The following is a 22,766-nucleotide window of genomic DNA, read 5'->3' on the forward strand; positions in this document are numbered from 1 at the left end:
AAGACCATAGGAGATGAAGAAATTTCCTCTATGTGCCAGACTATGTATTTAACTGCCGACTTAACAATTCCACTTAGATGTCTCAAAAATAACCTCATGATCTTCTCCTGTAATCAAATTCATGACCTTCCCTTGTAATACCTCCCTACTTCAGGTCTTGTAGCACCACTCATCCAGTAACAAAACCTTGGGAATCATTCTTCACACATTTTTACCTCACTCTTCCTGGATATCCATCACCAGGTCCAGTTGGTTTTCCCTCCTAAATATTTCTTGAATCAGCTTTCTTCTCTGGGTTTATCCTGCACTACCCCTCCCCAATATTTTATCATCTCTGTCCTGGACTATTACAATACATTATATTATATATTATACAATACACGTCCTTATATTAGAATGAGCATAGTCCTGGTTTGTGCTGGGCAGACATGGTTTATGTCCATTGCCTCAGTATAATTAATTTGTGCCCCCTTTCACTCTTAACACACCCAGGTTTTTATAATAAATAATACGTCATCCCAACCTAAACTAATCTCCCCTCATTTATTTTTCCCTACATCATGTAGCTATGTGATCCCTTCAAAATATAAATTTCATGGTAGCACTCTCTTTAAGACACTTCAATGGCCTCCAGTTGTTCTCAACATAAAAATTAAAGTATTTAATAGCTTACAGGACCTTGTGTAGCACGACCCTTCTGATTTCACTACCCTTCTACCGGATACCATGTACTTCTTGCTTTCCTAGCTCCTTATTGACCTGCTTTCTATTGTTTTGTTTAAGTCCTGTTTTTTTTTTTTTTTCCTACTATGAGCCATTGCACATACTGGCCTCTCTACTTAGGACATTCTTCCCTTGCTTTTCCCATCCAATGCCTACTTACTTTTCAGGTCTCTGCTCAAATGTTGTGCTCAGGAAAGACTCCCCTAACCTCCCAGACTAGGTTCTCCATTGTTGGTGTAAATAGCATCATTCATACTGCTTTTCCAAAGCACCTATCAAATCTTCTCTTTAATTCTGGGACCATTTGAATTTATTTTGGTCCCCCCACTTGACTGTGAGCTTCTTGAAGATAGACTCTGATCTCTTTGACTTATCAGTGAATCCACATTACCTAAGAATGAATGAGGAAGTCACAAATAGAAAACAAGTTTCTCTTCCCTATATAGGTTCTGAGGTTACATAGGATAATTACATGCAGGACAAGGTACAGAGGCTAGGACTAGGTATGACAACTTATAAATTACATGCAAATACTACTCTGCTAACTATGAAATACAGTTGACCTTTGAACAATGTGGGATTAGAGGTGCTAACCTCAACCCCCCCGAAGCAGTCGGAAATCCAAATATAACTTCTGACTCCCCTAAAACTTAACTACTAATAGCCTACTGTTGACCAGAAGCTTTACTGATAACATAGTCGATTAACACATATTTTGTATATCATATGTATTATATACTGTGTTCTTACAATAAAGTAAGCTAGAGAAAAGGTTATTAAGAAAATCATAAGAGAAAATACATTTACAGTACTACACATATTTATTTTTAAAAATCTGCTTCTAAGTGGACCTGAGCAGTTCAAACCCACGTTTTTCAAGGGTCAACTGTACACATAAAGATCCAAGATGTTTAAATGATGAGAGGTTAAATAATAATGCTTTTTCATTTTAATATGGAAAAACATTTTTGCCCTCATGACAAAAATATGTTTTTGGAGCCAGGAGCCAGAGTCTTCTGAAAACAAAAGTGAGTGTGAAAGAGAACTGTAAAAGAAAAGTGGGAAATGATTGGTAGTGGTAAGAGAAGAGGTATGAAAAGAAATGGAAATAAAGATGTAATGAACCATTTTCTTTCTTGTTCCAGACAGAGCTAGCTAGAGGAGCTAAGAAACTTAGATGGGTAAAAGGTCTTGCCCAAGCCTTCGTCGTGACCTAATGGCTCCTAGACCCTGGACTAACTTGTACCCCTCTCACTCTTTTGCTCTTTACCTGGCTCTATTCTTTTTTTTTCAATTACCTTTTTTTTGTGTTAGTTTCAGGTGTACAAAACAATGTAATAGTTAAAGACATTTATCATTTATACCCCTCACACAGTGATAACCCCCGTCCCCCCATCTACTACCCCTCTGACATCGCACAGAGCCATTACATTTCCACTGTCTCTATTCCTAATGCTGTACTCCACTTCTTGTAAATACATATATATATATATATATATATATAGTAAATATATATATATAGTAAATATATATATATATATATATAAACTTGTAGTTGACATTCATTATTGTTCAGCTTCAGCTTCAGGTGTACAGTGCAGTGATCAGGCATCTACATCATCCCTGAGGTGGTCTCCCCAATGAGACAAGTGTCCATCGGATACCCTACAAAATCTTTACAACATTGTTGATTACAGTCCCCAAATTGACTTTCGTATCCCCGTGGCTCTATTCTTTTTTCCCCTTTACCATTCTCTAAAATAATTTTAAATGTTTTTTGTTTCCTATCTCTTTTCGCTATCAAAATGTAAACTCCATGACAGCCACCTGCTGTCATGGTTTCCACGACACTGTATCCTCAGTGTCTAGAATGGTGACCTGGGACCAAGTGGGTTCAAGAAAATGTGTTATCAACTGATTCTCAGTCCAGTGAGGTTTGCATTCATCCCATATGGAATTTGGGTCATTTTGCCAACTTTAGGTTTTATAACCTGTTGTTGTTGTTTTTGTTTGGTTTTTGCTAAATATCTGCCTACCTATATTTCTGAGCTGTTTTCTCCTTACACTTTTCTAACTTCCTCTCCACTACAAATTATACTCAGAACAAGACTGGAGCCACTTTTCATTGAATTTGATATCAGTGCTTTGAGTGACAGCTCCATGTGGAGAACTTTGAACCTCCTGCTGACTCATTATTTGCTTTAAAAAAAAATATTCGTCTTCTTCCTGAATCCACTGGGGAAATGTATGCTCACAAAACAGACAAAACCTGTAGAACAAAAACTGTGTGGATATCAGAAGAATTGGTCTTAGCTTGATTTCTAAACTCAAAAGTATCATAGCAATGTTTAAAAGGGGGGAGAAAAGACTTTGAAGTATTTTTAGCATTCAACCCAATTTTTAACCCATTTAGTGTGTAGTTTAAATGGGAGAACCATGAAATGCCTTTCCAGTGTATTATCATCCTCAATATTTCTACCTGTAAGAAAATAAAGACATTGTTTGAATTTTTTAAAAAACATTTCAGTGGTAGAAAAATTCAATTTAAAATGTTTCTTTGGAAGTTGTCACACAACCCATCTCCAGCTCTGCTCGCTGAAGAGTCATTGTTTCCTTGAAAGAAATTGGTCACTTCCATTTCTTCTCATCTTTAAGTCTTTTCAGTTCTTTATATTTCATTCCAACATGTCTTTGTCACCTTTGATTTTTGTTCTCAGTCCTTCATAGTTTACTTCCTTTGTCATCCTCTATGACATAAAGGATCTGCCACTCCAAATCCTCTAATACATTTGTCTTACCATTGTTTGTTTTCCTGTCACATGTAATCTTTACAAATCTGTTGATTTTCTAAGTTCCTATACTTCTTCCTTACTTTATGGTTTGCTCCTTGAGATTAGATTATGAATATATTAGGTCAATTCATTCGATTTTCTGTGCGCTTTTTATCTAACATTCCTGGTAAAATAAATATGTTTTTTGAAACTGCACCATAGCTTGTGTTTTAAGACATAATTTGGATTAATCCACTAGGCAAGGTTTCATTACTTTTTATGCCCTTTGCTATGGTTCTGTAACCTTATCCTCAGTGCCATTGATGGTCTTAACCAAGCACCCCCAGCCCCGTTCAATGTAAATCCTCTATTGTCTAAGTTTCTGAGGTCTTAGTTTTTGTTTTGTTCTCTTGTTTTGTTTAGTGTTGTTTTCAGTGACCTCTCCGGTCATTTACTGCCATCCCCACTTAGTTGACATTTTTCCTCTGTCAGCCCCTTAAACGTAGGTATCACCCAGGACTTAACCCATGCCACGTCTTTATCCCTTTATGGCTGGCATCTCTTCTAACTCGTCATAGTCTCTGCTGTATTGTCAGATTTCTTTTGTATTTTTAAAATTGTGGTTAAAAACATATAACATATTCCCCATACAGCATTTCACATCTCTGTGACTCTTTTGTGACTACCAATTTGTACTTCCTAATCCCTTCACCTTTCTCACCCATCGCCCAACCCCCCTCCCATCTAGCAACCATCAGTTTGTTCTCTGTGTCTGTGAATCTATTTCTGTTTTGTTTGTTCATGTATTCAGTTCTTTAGATTCCACATATAAATGAGATCATATGATATTTGTCTTTCCCAGTCTGACTTATTTCACTTAGCATAATATCCTCTAGGTCCGTCCATGTTGTTGCAAATGGCAAGATTTCATTCTTTTTTATGAAAGAGTAATACTCCTTGTATATATGTATACCTGAAGCTAATAAACAAATAAATAACATGTAACGTAAAATTTATCATTTTAACTCAGATAATTTCAATATCAGTTCAGTATATTAGAGAATCTAGGGTAAAGACTACTCAAAGTATGCCAATGATTCTCTGTAGCTCAGACTTCTCTCCTTAACTCCAGACTCATAGTTTCACCTGCTGACCAGCTGCCACCTGCATGTTCCACAGATACTTCAAACTCAGCATACCCAAATTTGATATTATCATCATCTTCTGAAAATCTACTCTTTCTTTATTCCCTACTATTAAGCATGCAATCACCAGTCCTATTGATCATGTAAGCCAAATAACCCAAAACTTTCTAATTCAGCCCCATCATTTTATTTTGTCATTCATTCAGGTATCACCTACAAAGCCACATTATAGGTCTTCCCATCTCTTTCAACCCGTCTTGCACACTGGAAGTTCATCGAAAATGAACTTTTTTAACATGCCTATTAGTCAAGGTTGTACAATAGTTATCTTTCTTCTCTAGGAGAAAAGCTGAATTCCTCAGCTTGGTATACCAGGTCTTTCACAATGTAGCATCTGCTAGGGTGTCCAAATTATTTCCTACATCTCTCGTTGCTCTTAATAATCAAATGATACCAAACTATTTGTAGCTCCCCAATCACCAAATGCTGCCTTTCTATTTTAACATATACTGTTCCCTCTACTAGAAATTCACTTGTCACCATTCACTTTTGGTAAACTCAACCTTAAAGTTTCAGCTCAAAATATTATTTACATTAAGTACCTTCCTTCCCAATCTTCCAGGGAATGCAGGTTTTTCTTTCTTCATTCTGCCATTTTGCTATTTACCTGTATTTCAGGAAGAATCATTATATTTTACTGAAATTTATTGTTGGCATGTATATCTCCCACTAGAATAGAAACTTCTTCAATGCAAGAATAATGTCCTACTTATTTTTGTAACCTGGGTAACATGTTTGGTTGTTAAGATGTTTTGGGCTTCGAGAAAGAGAATACCCATTAAAAGTGGCTTCAGCAATAAGGATAACTAATCTAATATAACTGGAAATTCAGAGATTAGAGCAGGCTCCAGATGCAGTACAAACAGAGTTCTGGCTTTCTTCATCTATGATTTTCTTTGTTCTGATTTTCCCTCTGTGTCAGCTCTGATTTTCTCATTACTTTCCCTCCGGGTTTCAAGATAGCTGCCAGCAGCAAATATGGTCACATGGGGGTTTTTTTGTTGTTGTTGTTACAATGAGAAAGAGAATGTCTTACCTCAGTGATAGGTAAAGATCCATCAGTCAGAGCAGCCAATATTATGTTACATATCTACTCCTGTACCAATAATAGTCTTCAGTGATGCCATGGGCTGGTTGACTTAGGAACTTTGGATTCCTAAATGAAAGTAAAGAGGGTGGGATTATCTTGATTGGCTTAGAATCTAAGGCTTACATGAAACTAAATCCACCTCTAGTACGGGGGAATGGAGTCCATGGAAGCCTGAAGAAAATTGAAATGTTCTGAGGAAGTAGAAATGCAGAGTAGGTGTAGGGGTATCTGGGAATGAATGTTGCTCCAGTCACCACCAGTACTCACTCCATTGGCATGGAATTGGACCCAAAGATATTTTGTTAATATTTGTTCAATGAGCCTATGAAAGATGATCTTCTCTCCAGACTGTGTATAAAGTAGGTGACAATGAGAAATGTTTTTAGAAGAGTTAATCATACACAAGTTAATCATTCGCGTTGGGAGGCTCTTCCTAAATTTATTGCCTTGTCTTTTCCTTGACCTTCACCTGAATCTTGTCTTTCCCTAAATCTGAAGTGAGTAGGAGCCATGTTTTTTTTAAGTTTTTAACGATTGGTTTAACAACATTAATTAGAATATACTGTATAGCTCAGCCAAAAACAAAAAAATCTAACCCATCATAATGTGATATTATCAAAGAAAATGATACTTTATGCAGCCACTCTGCTTTTCAGTATATTCTGTTTCTGCAGACCTAATAAAAAGGGATTATCTCAGCATCCTATCAGTTTAATTTGGAACAACAAGAAACCATAAATAATAGAAATCATTTCAAAACATCTTTACTCACATCTAAAATATGAAACAGCTAAATCAGAGGTTCTTAATAATTTAATCAGTGAAGCATAACTGGGGGATTTAGAATAAGTACCTAAACTATTAAAAGAGTCTTCAGCTGCTGTTTAATGTCAATATCAAGTTATTTCTTACCCTGGCCAACAGCCAAGACGTTCCCTGGTCACATCCACTTTTCAGCATTTAGTGGTCCTCTCAATCATCCCAATCACAGCCCCAGGAATGTTTCACAGCAACTCTGCAATAATAGTATATTACTATTAGGTCTTGAATTTTGAGGTAGTTTATCTTCCAGAAAGGATATGAATAGAGCAATAAGACCAAGTAGAGTAAGCTTTATTAATGATGCCCAAGATTTCAGACATTTACTATAACCTTCAATCAATTTTAATGCCACTTCCCATATCCTAGTTTTGCTCTAAACCAGTCCAACTGTGTTATAGTCTCAGATAATGCAATGTTAGAATTTTTTTCTTTCAAATAGAGTTGCCAGGGAAACTTGTATGTAATAATTTCCTTAGCATTTAACCCTAAAGAGTAAACCTTGTAATACTTTCTATGTAATACAAAGACAAGTGCTGTGCTTATCTAGAATATAATTTTCCTTTGTTACAAAATATATTCACACTTTAATAAAAATAAGAATAACTTGATTATCTTTCTTACAAAGGCCTTAGAAATAAGTATATCAATGTATCCATCTACCTGTTTCTCTTACTAAGTAGGCACAGACCCTTCATCAAGTTTATAATTGTTCAATAATATTTGAATGAAAGCCATTCTGTTAGATTAAATTCAGACTATCAAAGTCACATTAGAAAAGCTTTCTCATTAATGAACCCATTATTTCTTTTTAGAAAATATATTAAATGAAAATGAAATCTCTGTGTTGATTACTAATGACAGAAAATAATTTGAAAACTCTTATGTTTTGAAAATTTTGCTTTAGTGCAGATAATGAGGATGATTTAATAGACTGAGACATAGTCTTGAAAATAAGAGATGCAATTTGTTTTCAATAATCTAAGTAGGAAATGTTAAAATATTGTCCTAAGCTAAAAGAATTCATACGAAGTTACAGAAAATTGCTTTCTGAAGGTCCATGATATGTCGTGATTTCCAATGGGCTTGATAACATCTACCTCATTGGATGGTTGCGTGGTTCAAATATGTAAAGCTTCTAGTACTAATCTCATATTCTGAGAAACTACTGAGCAGAGATCTATCCCTTAACTACTATGTAAGCCTTGCTGATCACACACATCTGCTATTTGGTTTGCAAGGATTCTTGGACACACCTCTTGAGACTATCAAGGATCTACTGAATTATATGAAAAAGCAGTTCAGTCTAAGATTTACAATGCTCAGAGGTGACAGAATTTTAAAGTTCAGCATTGGAATTTCCACAAATTCCTTCCAATTCTAGAATTGTCTTATTGGATCACAATAATATAAGGAACTATGTCATCAAACACAGAGACTTTTTACATAAGACTACAATCAACATACAAGTTCAGAGCAGGGGACCATGGGGGTTAGCTGGAGTTGTCAACAAAGACTTCGTAATGTGAGATTCTGATCATAAAAAATAAAAAGGATTAGAATAGGTGACGATACTTAAGTCTGAGGAACAGCTTGGACAAATTCACTTTGTAGCGAATGAAGGCATATTGAGTATTGCGTGAAGAGACTGGCTAGTCTGAGATAACATGCACATTTGGGGTAAGTAGTGGAAAATAATATTTTTCTAAGTAGAGTGGATGCAAATTCAGGTATTGAGAAACAGTCCTATGATGTTTCTCAACCTTTGTCTTCTCCTCATCCCAACCCCACCTATCTCATTACACATAACAGTAGTGACACTCACATATCCACATGGGGGTATTCACGTTACGGGCTATGACAGACGTAAAAATGAGTGAACTAGGTGGCAAGATTGCCAAATTCAAGCGTACTAGTTCTGACTGCGTCCTTTCTCTCTCACTCAGAAAAGCATATCAGAATGTAAGTACTGTTATATTGGCAACTTTTATCTGCTCTGAAAACGAATAAACCATTTCAAAAATTCAGGTGTTTTTTTTTTCTTCTGTCTATGACACAACCCCTTTTTAAATAATGATGATACCATTGCTTGGCAACACAGAAAGTAGAAATCAACTCTAAGGAAAAGGAATGGGAGGTTTGAAGATATTTGATCAGAGTAATGAGGCAATGATCAACATTTTAGAGTTTCTCAACATAGGGACTGGAGATAACTGAGATTTCCCAGGATTATTGTAAGGTTTCTCAACTCTCTGAGCACACCAAGTGTTGTCTGTGAATCAAATAAATGATGTGTCTCCCATATATATAGTAAATATTTTCAGAGTGTTGTGAATGCTACTGCAATGAATGCAAAATCATTCAAATATTACTGAGTTCAGCGTAAGTTGATTTTTGTCACTATTTTTCTCAATCTATGCATACTAGGTATACGATCATTCTGCAGTGGATTGTAACATGTTTGAGATTTCGAAGTCATGCTCATAATATTGTAAACGGCCGGCAGAGTGAAAAGATTACTGAATTGGGAATTCAGAGGCCTGGGATATGGTTCTCATTTGGTCTCTTGCCAACTAGGGGCTGGGAGTCATGAACAGATCATTCAACACTTTGGGCTTGGTTTCCTTAATAGTTAAATGATGGGGTTCTCCGAAATAAGACAGCTTTTGAGGATACTACCAGGAATAGCATCTATCATTTGAGGTATTTACAATTAGTAAGCTTTTCTGGAAATCTTTTCAAGTTTTTATAACATGTATTTACATGACATTGAAAATTAAGTTACTGATAACTTATTTTTATAGAATAATTTACTTACTCATTTATATGATTGGGTTACAATCGAATCTGATTAAACAAGCCCCAAAAGATTATCCCTGAAAATAGATGAATGAAAGAGCCCTGACTTGTTATTGTTTTACCTGTTAAAGTTACCCAATCGTGAGAACCTCAGGCCCCCATTGTCAATAATGAAGATGATCTATTTCAGCAATACTGTCTCTGAATGCATCAGTCCATACGTCCTTTCATTCCATTTTTTAAATTAGTTTATTGGGGTGACAATTGTTAGTAAAGTTATATAGACTTCAGGTGTACAATTCTGTATTACATCATCTATAAATCCCATTGTGTGTTAACCACCCAGAGTCAGTTCTCCTTCCGTCACCATATATTTGATCCCCTTTACCCTCATCTCCCACCCCCCACCCCCCTTACCTTCTGGTAACCACTAAACTATTGTCTGTGTCTATGAGTTTCTGTTTCTTCATTTGTTTGTCTTGTTCTTTTGTTGTTTTCAGTTTTATATACCACATACCAGTGAAATCTATGGTTCTCGGCTGTTTCTGTCTGACTTATTTCGCTTAGCATCATACTCTCAAGATCCATCCATGTTGTCGCAAACGGCACTATTTTATATTTTCTTATGCCACAATAGTATTCCATATGTATATAACCAAAGTGTCCTTCGATAGATGATTGGGTAAAGAAGATGTGCTATTTCTGCACAACGGAATACTTTCATTCCATTTTTACATCAAATTGGGAACATCAGTCTTCAAGTAGTAAATTGTCCCTAGTTTTTCTTTGGGAATTGACCTTTCTGCCTAGCTATTTGCTTCTGTTCAGGTTCTATACACCACAAAAAGTATTCTTTGTGTATTAAATTCATAGAAATTAACATTTTGTTAATAAAAATAGCTATTGAAATATAAGATAGTCATGCCTCTGAAGTAGGACAAAAGTTGGGAAAACAACTTTGGTGACTTTTTTTTTATTATTTCTACCATATGACTGGGCAAAAATGAAGAATTTTGCCAATTTAAAACTATATTTCCTCAAAAAATGCATAATTCTTTCTGTTTTCTCTACTTTGGTAAACCCTCGATAGGAATTAATGTTGTTCCAGTTAGGTTTACTTTATTTCTTTCATGGGATTTACTTTCATGTAACAAGCTAGAGAATCTGTAACATATAACTTAATATGCAAAAATATTCCCCTTCCATGCCTTTTTGTCTTAAAATAATGAAGTAAAATTATTTTTCAATATTTGATTGGCTTTGTTTTGTTCTGTAGCTTAAGATATTCTTTTAATCCTGTAAGCCCCTGCTGTTATGCCCTTCTAATTCCTGATGTTTGGATATTTTGCAAGTATGTGCATGTTTTTTAAAGCATGTGTGACCAAATGAAAATAAAACAGGGGCTGTAAACATACATACATAAATAAATAAATAAATAAATAAATAAATAAATAGTGTAGAGTGTAATTTTAACAGTAAGTAAATATATTTTACTTGTAGTTCTTACCAAAATATTTTTGGATAAAGGAAATGTAAATTTTAAGGATTAGTATCTTTCTCCTAATTAAAAAGAAAATAGTGTGGTTTTCTATTGTGGACTGTGTAATTCACTTTACCTTAGAATATTTGAATCTTAAATATAACTTCATTTCATTGAAAAGTTTATATTCAAGAAATGTTTTAAAATATAAGATTTGATGTCATTCCATATCTTTTATGTAAAATATTGCCATCATGGAAAAAGTACCAATATTACTATGGTTTAAATATGATTTACTGATTTAAAAAATTTGCATTAACCCTGATCTGATGAAATTTCCTGTTCTTAAGCAGTATAAATAAGAGGTTCAAGACGAACCAACTCCACAACAGGACAGCTTCACAGATCTTTTTAAATAAGCAAAGTAAGCTCTGTTCCTATTTCAGAAACCATAAACTGTAGACTCACAGCTTTCCCAAGCTATCTTTACACTCTTAATTTGAGACACATTCATCAAAAGGATTAGGACAATGAGATTCACGTCCCAAGCAATAGCAAGTATGTGCGTGAAAACTGTCACGCTACCGCTCCTGGAAGTGTTGCCATTTCAGTAGCATGATTTATAACCATTGAACAGTATGTTCTTATTTATGATTACCTCTTCTACTTTCAAAAGGAATTTGAGATGGTTTGGTGGACATGGTTTAAAGAAACAAATATCATAATTTTATTTTTATGCTTTGTAACAAGCAATTTTCCCTATGTAATTGTTACTTGTTTTCTACCTTTGATTTGGGGTTCCTATTGTATAGTTGGTAGTTACTGCACTTGTGGGCCTGATGTGCTTTCTTACAAGTTAAATGAAAACATGAATTGATTTTGATGTAGCTACTTTCACTACTTCAGTTAGTGTTTGCCATACTTGCAGTTCAAAATGTGTTTACTGATCCAGAACTTGAAAAGCTAAGTTTAGCCCAGCACAATCACTTAAAATGAACACAAGATAGTGGTTACATTTCCAATGTCATTATGAAGACAGAGTTCAAGACTTCAGTGTTTGAATTTGTCAAGTTCTTTGGCGTTTTAGCTATCCGATGTGTTCAGATTTCACTTCAGAAACAGCCACTCAGATGATAAATTTAAACTCAAGTATAACCAAAGAGTATAAAATGTTTTATAAGCCCTTAAGCAATACACATGCTACCATTTCTCTGCATGTTTTTTTGTCATTTTCCAGAGCATTCGATTGAATATTGAATTATATAGCATGCAATACTAATAAATAAATAATTTTAAATAATATTATTCCAGGATGGAATGGCTGGAAGCATTATGTTACTTTTATATATTACAAACAAAACAGTTTTGTACATAGACCAAAGGAATGGCGTCTTAGATTGGATTCCTTGGGAGCATTCTCTTGAGACAAAAAGCTGCATACAAGTTTATTGGGAAGTATTCTTGGTAGATCCACCTGCAAGGAAGTGAGGGAGGCAGTGCAGGCATACCTCGGAGAAATTGTGGGGTTGGTTCCAGACCACAACAATAAAGCGAGTCATAATCTTTATGCAGACGAAGGGTTTTGCCTTCAATTTGTAAAAAACGCAACATCTGTGAAGCATAAGGAAGCAAACTGCAATAAAACAAGGTATGCTTTATTGAGCAAAGGGAGAGGCTGACCCACGATGCAGTTGCTACTGTATCCTCAGGCAATCTTACAGTGAGCATTGGAGCTGGGTTCCTCTTTCAGAGTTGTCTTAAATTGAGGCAAGTGTACTGGGACTTGATATCCTTACTCTGACTGAGAGCAAGACCTGGCACAGATGCAGCGGTAATCCATTTGCAGTCATTATTAATAGTGTCTGGGGTGTGGGTCCATCAATTCCAGGAGAGAACCTCAACGGAGGGCCACAGCATCTACTGCAGATAGGTACTGGCGTAGTCTACTTACCACACAAAGGTTATGAAGCGAAGGAAGAGTAATGACGGAAAATCAATTGGTTGTTTTTCTCTGGGCCTTCATATATCACAACCACTGTTATTTATAGAATAATCTTTATTCTGGTATTCAAAGATCTCTTTTAAGTCTCCTTAACCCAGATGGGAAAAGTCCACATTTTGCCTGGTCCATGGAGTCTTCCCTCCTACTTTTTTTTTTTCAGTTGTGGTAAAAAATTACAAATCACTTAACATGAAATTTACTATCTTAACCATTTTAAAATGTACAGTACAGTAGCATTAACTGTATGGATATTATTGTGTAACACATATCTAGAAACTTTTCATCTTGCAAAATTGATGATGTTTTCCATTGGAAATTTCCATCTAATTTACTAGATTGTGATCTTGGAAAAGCATCTTAATGTATCCAAAGCTTAGTTTCCTCTCCTACAAATTGGTAGTAATGATGCTCTCCCTGCCCATACCAGAGTGCTAGAGTGAGGAGTCCGTGCGTAAAAATACTAAAAAGACACTTTTATACTGTTCAAAGTTCTGTGCGAGTATAAGGTTTTATTATAAATCCAGACCAAAATAATCTACACTTTAAGATTTAATATTGTTTCATTTATGTTGGAGCTAATGATTCCTCAGTCTTTGTTCTGCCTGATGAAACTCTAGATTGAATCTTTGATGAATCAGTCCCTCTCCCTCTGCACATACAAGGTGTGATCAAAAAACATGGCAAATGTTTAAACAAAAATATTTATCACAGTAAAAAGCACATTGCCATTAATCCCCCTCAAAATACTTCCTCTCACTTCGAACACCCTTATCTCATCGTTCTTGCCACTTTCTGAAGCTGTTCTGGAAGTCCTCTTTCGTGAGTGTCTTTAGTCACGCTGTCATGGCTGCCTCAATGTCCTGAATTGATTCATAACGTTTACCTTTCATGGTCGTTTTGACTTTGGGGAAGAGCCAGAAGTCACATGATGCCAGATCCAGTGAATAAGGTGTATGAGGGCACGCCATAATGCTTTTATTTGACAGAAATTGCCGTACACCAGAAGTGATGTATGACATGGAGCATTGTCATGATGGAGGATGAAGTAAAGATACGAAAGAGGACTTCCAGAACTGCTTCAGAAAGTGGCAAGAATGATGGGATAAGTGTGTTCAAAGCTTGGGGGAGTATTTTGAGGGGGATTAATGGACGTGTGTCTTTTACTGTAATACATTTTATTTAAACATTCACTGTATTTTTCGATCACACCTCATATGCCTTAACAACTCTGCTGAATATACTGCACCTCATTCTGGTATTGATAACAACAGCAGCAAATGTTGGTTGAGGCCCTACTATGTGTCAGTCATTGCACTGGGTTTGGTAAGGATGAAAAAGATGAATCATTACTTACCTCAAGTAGCTTATCTCATCTCATGGGTGAGGCTTGTGAGGGCCTAGAGCACATATGACAACTTTAAAAACTCATTGCTGGTTATTTTGCTACTTAGAGTAAAAATGTAACTTACCCAAACAAATATGAGCTTCATTTAGACTGAATTCTGTAGAGAGCACTGCTTATCTGGTTTTGTTCATGCTTGACTGCAGAATCTTATCTCTGAGATTCAGGTAGGAGCAATTCTATTCAAAGCAAACAAACACAAAACAGATTGGAGTATTTAATTCAGGAACTTTTAAGGTGCTAAAAACTTTGGTAGAATAGCGGTACATTTTCTGTAATTAGAAATGTATGATGTTTTCTAGCAGGTTATACCCAAATGGATACATAGATTTTATTCTCATACGAGTTTGGGAATTGGTGATTATTCTTCATCAATAACGTGATGTTTGTTGTGGGCTAGTGTGGCTTTTCTTCCCTGCTCTTCTGCACTGGGCTACTTGCTTCATGGCTCTCATTATTACACTCTCTACTTTGTTCATTTGCAGAGTTGTAAGTGCACTGACAATGAAGTTCTACTAAAGACATTGCTTTTCAAATATCCTGTAAAATGCTGGTTCTCTGATTTACAGCCATCATAGAATGACTATGGGCATCTTCAGTTCTCGGTCTTTCACACTTGAACTTGAAGACCGTTTCTCTCCTACCTGTATTCCCTTTGCTGGATCATCATTTTTGTTATTTCTGGAGCAATGGCAGGGGCATTTTAAATCCTGTTCTGGATACAGGTCTTTAATACATAAAAATGACTGCCGTATCAGTTATCCATTACTGTGTAACAAGCTACTCCCAAATATACTGGCTTAAAATATGAATCATTTACTTAGCTCATAATTTGGAGGGTCTGCTTTGGGCTTATCTAGGACGTTCTTTTGCTGGTCTCAGCCGGCTTCATTCATGCATGCCTGGTCAGTTGGTAGTTGGCCTCACTCATATGTCTGGCACTTGTTGGTTACTAGACGAGGCAATGGGTCTGACAAGGCCTCTTGTCTATCCTTTCACAGGCTAGTATAGTTCACATAGTGGTGAAAGTGTTCCAAGTACAGCCCAGTGCTCAAGCATTTCTCAGGCCTTTGCTTATGTCATGTTCACTCATATTCCATTGGCCAAAACAAGTCACTTGGCCAATCCATATTCAAGGAGTGGAGAAATATGCCATAGTTCTTGATGGGAAGATCTGAAATATTCTATTACAAGGGTGTAGATTCAGAAAGGGAAAGAATTTGTGGACACTTACTCTCTAACCAGAGATGCTTTCATTTTTATCACCAAGACATTTCCTGTGTAATATTATTCAGTATTCCCTGGCAGCTATGGCTTCTGGTGTTTATTGTTTCTGCCCAATATCCTGTGGATAAGAGAAGCATTTAACAATTGCACTTGACCTATACATCTGAAATACAAGAGCTCACAAGCTTGGATAGGCATAAAGGATGTCCAGTACAAATGCTAAACAAGTATAATATAAACCACACACACACACACACACACAGGGTGAAGGGGGGTGGGGGGAGAGAGGGAGAGAGAGAGAGAGAGAGAGAGAGAGAGAGAGAACAGTGATTCTCAACCAGAGGCAATTTTACCCCCTCGGAGGACATTTGATAATGTCTGGAAACATCTTTGATTGTCATAATTGGGAAGGTGCTATGGCCAAGGGTACTGATAAACATCCTATAATGCACAGGACAGCCACCTACACCAAAGAATTATCCATGCGAAAATGTCAGTAGTGCTGAGGTTGAGAAACCCTGCTTTTTATTGAGTTTATGTAGGACGAATTCATATAATGTGTGTTATAGAAGGGCACTTTGAAGATGCAAACTAAGAAAGGAAAAGGCAATGATTATTTCTGTCTTCAAATTAGTGAAGGAAGGATGCATGTTTGGGTGAAGTCACATTGCAGATCCTACTCAAGAATAATATTTACTTGAGGAAAAAGTTGGATGCACTTGATTGTTTTAATCCATCTTTTTACAGCTAGTTCAAGGTGATCTCCTCTGCCAAATTAGATTAGGTATTATATGTGTTTTGTGGGTACCATATGTTGTAAACTATAGCTCTTGGAGTCAAAAGTATTTGAGTGATTAATAATTCATGCATATTGAGTAGGACGTGTAGGCAAAGTATCTAATGATCAGATCATTCTTAGAAATATGTGTAGAGGTTAAGCACATTCTCTGGGCATTTTCACTTGTTAATGTGAGGTTCTGAGCAAATTGTTTCACCTTTTGGTAAAATGTAAATAATCCCTATCCTGAAAATTGTTTGGTAAAAATTAAGTAACACAGGGCTTATACATATCTTTGCCTACTACATGGAAAGCCCTGAGTAAATGATGGTGGTGATGGTAGTGTTTGTTGTAATCTCTCTTCCTTCCAAAGTAGCAACAAATATTTCTTTTTTGGATTATTTCTTTTTAAATTTGTATTGGAGAATATTGAGGAATAGTGTGTTTTTCCAGGACCCATCAGCTCCAAGTCAAGTCGTTGTTTTCACTCTAGTTGTGGAGGGCGCAGCTCACTGGCCCACGTGGGGATCGAACCTGTGACATTGGTGTTATGAACACTGCGCTCTAACCACGGAGCCAACCGGCTGCCCTTGAATTATATTCTCAATAGCAGGAAATAGTCAGTTAAAAAGTAACAAAGTAGTGTTACTGAGCTTTAAAAGTCTACAGCTCCCACTCCTAACAATTTTGGTTTCTAAAACTCAGAAATACAGTTAGTTATCATGAACCCTTGAGGTCCATTTCCCCAGGCCTTGCCTATGTACAGCACAAGCCCTTATTGTGCTTAAATATGAATAATTGATGATACTTGAGTCACGTATTTTATTTTGTCTTTAGAATTATGAGAAAGAATATAGACAAAAATCAATGTTTATGTTTTCATAACATTTGTTTCTAATTTTCCACCTGTACCTACAAATCACAAACATTTAGAGGGAATAAGCGAGGTTCTTCCTTGCCAACATACGATAGGTTTTTCTTTCTGAGTCCCTATATTATGATTTCTATTTTTGTTACCAACTATTTCCTAATTCTTACATATTTCATTAAGCTACATGCTATCCTTTCAAATATTCAAAAAGAAAATTATTCCCACGGGTTGCTTACATAGAGAATAGTTATTTTATCTATTGATTGTATGGAAGGGCCTAAACAGTCTTTCCTGTTACTCATAGTATTAAGTAGTAATGCAGTTTGACCATACATACAGAGTGGTACTTTTTAGATATTTTTGTTAGTGTGAGTACAATCATGTATCATCTTGCCTGATTTTTTTAAGTATAAAAGTAAAGAAAATGTTACCTACATTCATGCAAGACAGAAATATAATATGTGCTTCTTGCTTTCTTATCAACCAAAGGAGACTTGTGAATTACAGAAAACCACATGTGAATACTTCAAAGGAAGTAATCCAAACACATTGTGTGTATGTGTTTTTAAAAGATTTAGTAGCTCCTTTAAAGCTCTAAGTGAAGCTGTTAGTCTGGCTAATCATGTACCCCTGAAACCAATTAAATTTTCAGACTAGAGAAATGTTCTTTAAACACTTTTGGAGGAAAAAAAAGAGATTTCCCTCCTAAAGCCAACACCTTTTAATTAACAAAATACTCAGAGCAAAGATGTGGTTTGTAATAGTATATTATACCTACTGTTATTCATGCTACTATTCTGTTGTGCTAAATTCAATTCATTTCAGCTATTTTGAGCTTGACTTTCTCTCTGCTTAACTATGAAAGGAAAAATACGGTTTTTAGTAGAGTTATTTTAATTTTGTAATGAATGCATGAGAAAGATATTATGTTATAATCACCAGTAGTCAGACTCTACAGGATGGGGGGGGATAGTATATATATATATATATATATATATATATATATATATATATATACTAACACATATATATGATGTATGTACGTATCTATTTGGCTTAAATGTATATGTTGTAATGCATGTGGTTCTGGCATGAACTAATTAAGCAGGAAAGATGCCAGTGTCTACTGCTGGAGGGACATTTAATAGTATAACACCATAAGGACTATTCTCCATCATGACCCCATGAAGGAAGAGATACTTCAACAGACTTGAGACAAATAACCTTGGTCTCCATGGTGGTTAGAGAGGCTGAGATCTAAGGAAGCATTTCTAGGGACAACTTCTTATTACCCGAGTGGCTCAAGGCAAGGGGTGGATGTGCAGGCAAGTATAATAGACTAGACTGTGAGGGCATTAAATGGGACATGGAGAAAAGGACCCCTGCTGGCTGGAAGGTAAGCCATTTCCCATGCTCTTCAGGGAGGAGAACCAGGAGACCTATCCCAGAACGCCATGTCTAAGATTCTGTGTAATACGAAGTTTATGTATCCTAACTCCTTACCTGATAGGATTATGGGTGGAAAGACCTCTGAGCGAATCCCCTTTCCATCTTCTAAATTATGGTTAACAGAAAACTCCCCTGAAACAAATATCTCCCATGACCATTAGAGTAAAGATTCTGTTCCTCAATCTGAGCAAAACCACTCAAACTGTCCCCATACAGATCTGACCAGTCCGCACTTGACCTTATGAGGTGCTTTGCTTATGTTTCTGGTAACATGACACAGTGGAAAGAAACAACCCCATTTTTTTATTTTTAAATAAAAGTACAGGCACCTGAAAATGCAGTATGAATCAATATGATATACATAATAAAATAAGATAAATGCTCTCAGGCCCTCAAAATTTCTCCTTTGAAACACCTTGCTTAATAAAAAAATATATGTAAGAAAAAATATATGCATACATGGACCTAGCAGTAAGTCTTTTTTAGGAAACGTGAAATGCTTTAATAGTGTTCAAGATGGAATTGGCCCTAATAAAATGTGTGAAGTAGATGGGCATTAGTCTCTTTCCACTTTATGTTACAGCACTTTTTTCTACTCTTGGAGACCCAAAGTTTCTGAGTTTAGAATCCAGCTCTCAGTTACTTTCAGATACCTTTTAGCCATATACAGAAAGAAGAAAAGATCTACTAATGGTGCAATATTTCGTTCTTCCCAGTGATTATTAGATTTAAGTAATAAAATGTTAAAGACTTCAAAGTGTCTAGGACCCAAAAGAATGGTGTGATTCTATGCCTTATGGAGACTTTTTAATTACAGATTTTCCTGGACCGTCAAAAAGCACAGAAAGCTAGAGTTGAGATTTGAAGAGAGGTGAGATTTTTGTTTTGGGAAAGGAGAGAAGTATAGAGCATATGGAAGGGCACAAAGGTGTGAAATGGCCCGTGCTAATTAGAGACTGCTGAATCCAGACTGAGCCATGCGAAGCATGGGAAGAATGGAAGGCAGTGAGGCTGGAGTGTGAAGTCTGGTTCAAGGAACGCAGAGCCCAGAATGCCATGCTAATTTAGAAAGTGGGTAACCAGTAAACAGTGAGCAGCAAAAAGAAAATAAGAAGGAAAAAAAACACCCAGCATACCTACAAGCTGTCAGAACAACGCTAGGGTGTGACTTACATATATCAATTCATAAAATACTTAAATTCCATGAGATGGTACTGTTTTCTTCATTATGCAGGTGAACAGAAAAGTTCAGTTTGGCAAGCATGTTATAATGTCTTATCTCAAGATGCCTGTAATCTTGTCCAAGGTTGTATGTCTAGGAAATGGTAAGGCCAACTAACTGTGAGGGAAGGAGTACTATAATTGACATTTTCCGAGGAGTACATGGAGATTCAGAGAGGTTGAGTAACCTGTCTAGGGTTACACAGCTAAGAAATGGCAGAGCAAGGATTTAAATTCCACAGTCTAGTCCTAGATAGTCTGTTTTACATTTTCCTTTTTGATCTAACATCCTTTCCACCCCGCCCCCATAGAAAAGTGGGAAGCAGAAGAGTTGATTGGTTCTATTTTCTCTCTTTAATATTTGACCTTCCATTGTCTGCCCAAAGCAGTGGCTCTTCCTCCATTATCTTTTGTTGTTGTTCTGAGAATAGCTAAAATGACCTAAACAGCAAGAACCTAGGCATGTTCTGTGTTCTTATCTTCAAGAAACAATCCTTTGAGGTTGTTATCTTTTAGCACTCACCCTGGGTAAAAGGTCTTTAGGTTTACTGAAAAAGCTTACTGTGCATAAACTTTTTATTTAGTTGCATTTGTTTATCTAGGGGCCATCAGTTGAGCACCTACTGTATTGCAGGGCCTGTGTGATTTGCAGGGGATAGAGCAGTGAGCAAGAGGGACACAGTTTCCCCTCCCTTTCCCACCAGTATAGAGATGTTCCAGATGTTGCGTGCTAGAGGAGAGGAGACCAGCAATGAATGGCCTGACCAGTCCATAAGTGAGATCATCTGCCCAAGACTGCACATGTAGCTGCATGGCTCGACCTCTCTTAACCATCCTCTCAATATCTTTTAACTGACTTTGTACTTGGTGGTACTTCTTCCTTTTTCCTCACTGGAGAATTGTGTGATCTCACCCCAATGTCATTTGTTTATGCTTTTTAGTCATCTTGACTCACTCTCTGTTTTTCAGTCTCTGGCCCTAGCCTTTGCTTTTCAATAGACTTCTTTTTTTTTTTTTTTAATGTGCTTTCCAGAACACAGTTGAAGTCTGATAAGTCTCTGCATTCTTATCCTTCACTGTACTGAAATTTGAGATGACACAATCATTTCCACTTCATTAAATGCTTCTTTTTTTGGTCAGAAGTAAAGTGTGGAGAAAAAAAAAATCTCACTCCTGCTGTCTTTTGAGGGTCAAATTTTCAACAAGTAAAGTTTAAAAAAAAAAAAAACAACATTTGCCAACACTTCCCAGAACTTTGAAATCCTCCCAAATGGCCATATGTTGCTTTGGTTATCTATTGTGTATCTATTTAAAAATAATTTGGTCATATTTTCTACTTAGCCAGGCATTCTTGGAATTTAGCTCTCTTTTCATCCTCACTCATGCGTCCTCCCCAGGGATTCAGGTCCTCTCTTGGAATCCCTTTTAAGATTTCTAGATGTTGTTGGCTGCCGTGCTTCTCTGACTGTTGGATCACAAGATGCGATTTCTGCTTCAGATTGTTTCATTCTTTCTAGAAATAGCCTCAGAGTGGTGAGATAGCTTCAAGGAACAATTTCCTCTTTATCTCCTCAGTATTATTGTCTTTCAGTTATTACTTCTTGGCATTAGTCTTTTAACTCTGACACCTCACTTTTTTTTTCATCCTGCCTTGTTCAAAATTATTTCTTTCATCTGTAGGAACCACTTGTCCCTGAGAAGCTTGAGACAAGGCCTCCCTCCATTCCTCTCATCATCTTCAACAACAAAAACCAAAAACAAACAAACAAAAAAAACCACCTTGAAAGAGCAGAAAGCAATACTATGAAAAGGAATTATAGCCACCTCAGAATGGAATGCTAACATGGCACATTTTTCTCATGTACCTGGAACACTTCCCTTGTTGTCCATGCCTCTCTGGTCTCCCACTGAGATGTTGTCTTTTGCAGCTTTCCCTCAAAGTTTCCTTTCTGCACTGTATAGTCAGTCCACTATTTCTTTGCTACTGGTCTATTGGATATGTTAGGCTCCAGAAACCATTGCTTATAAACAGAGGCATTTTCTACCCCTCATCACTCCCCTTTGATAACCCAGCTTTTGTTGGTAGTATCAACTCACACCAGCAAGTTCAGTCCCCTTCAGTAAGTATAGGGCCACAAGTAGACCTTTGACTGAGTTTTCCTCAGATATTTCACATATTTCTACCCCGATCTCCAACTTCTCACCATATTTGCTCATCCCTGTGTTTCTTATTTATCAGGTGTTTATAAAAATAGTAATACCTAACATCATTACGTACTAATGGCAGGAACTATGCTAATATTGTTGTTGTGATTTTTCTGGCTTTGTTCTATGTATATTTCTTGTATTAGTCATTGAATCTATACAACTGCCCCTGTGACATTTACCCTATTTTTATCCCTCCTTTACTGAGGAGAAAAATGAGGTTAAGTAACTTAACCAAGGTCACAGACTTTCTAAGGCAGAGAGCAGGATTCTCTCCCAAGTGCTTTTACTCAGGAACTTCAGATCTTAAACATTACCACGGGCTATCTTACATTACAGTGTTCAACGCTATTAATATTAATTTAATATTTCTTAATGACCTTGACACAGCTTATCATATCCAAGTAGAAAAACTCTGATTTTCCAAAACTGATGTGGCTTGGGTTTTCCTCACTGCTGGCCACTTTATTACCGGTCTGAAAGAAAAGGAAAAAAATATGGTAAACTGCTCCCAATATAAAACACAGAGCAAAGAATGGAACATTTCATTGGCTTTGATTTCCCTAGAGTCCACCTCCAAAGTAATTTACTTCCTATTCAAGAAAATCGTTAAGTCAGAAATAAGATCTTATCCAGTCTTTCCTTTTGCTTTTTTTTTTCCTTGAATGAAAAAAAATAAGTAAAAATTACTCACCTGGCAAGGTCTGAATGCTCTTTTTATTTT

General features: G+C 36.3%; 1 protein-coding gene across 6 annotated transcripts in view; it reads left to right on the forward strand.

Annotated features, from left to right (window-relative positions):
• Positions 1–22,766, forward strand: part of DMD (dystrophin) — a 2,143,628-nt gene that overhangs the window by 1,471,117 nt on the left and 649,745 nt on the right. The window lies entirely within an intron of this gene.

Source organism: Rhinolophus ferrumequinum, chromosome X (assembly GCF_004115265.2).
Source record: "Rhinolophus ferrumequinum isolate MPI-CBG mRhiFer1 chromosome X, mRhiFer1_v1.p, whole genome shotgun sequence".
Taxonomy (NCBI): Eukaryota; Metazoa; Chordata; class Mammalia; order Chiroptera; family Rhinolophidae; genus Rhinolophus; species Rhinolophus ferrumequinum.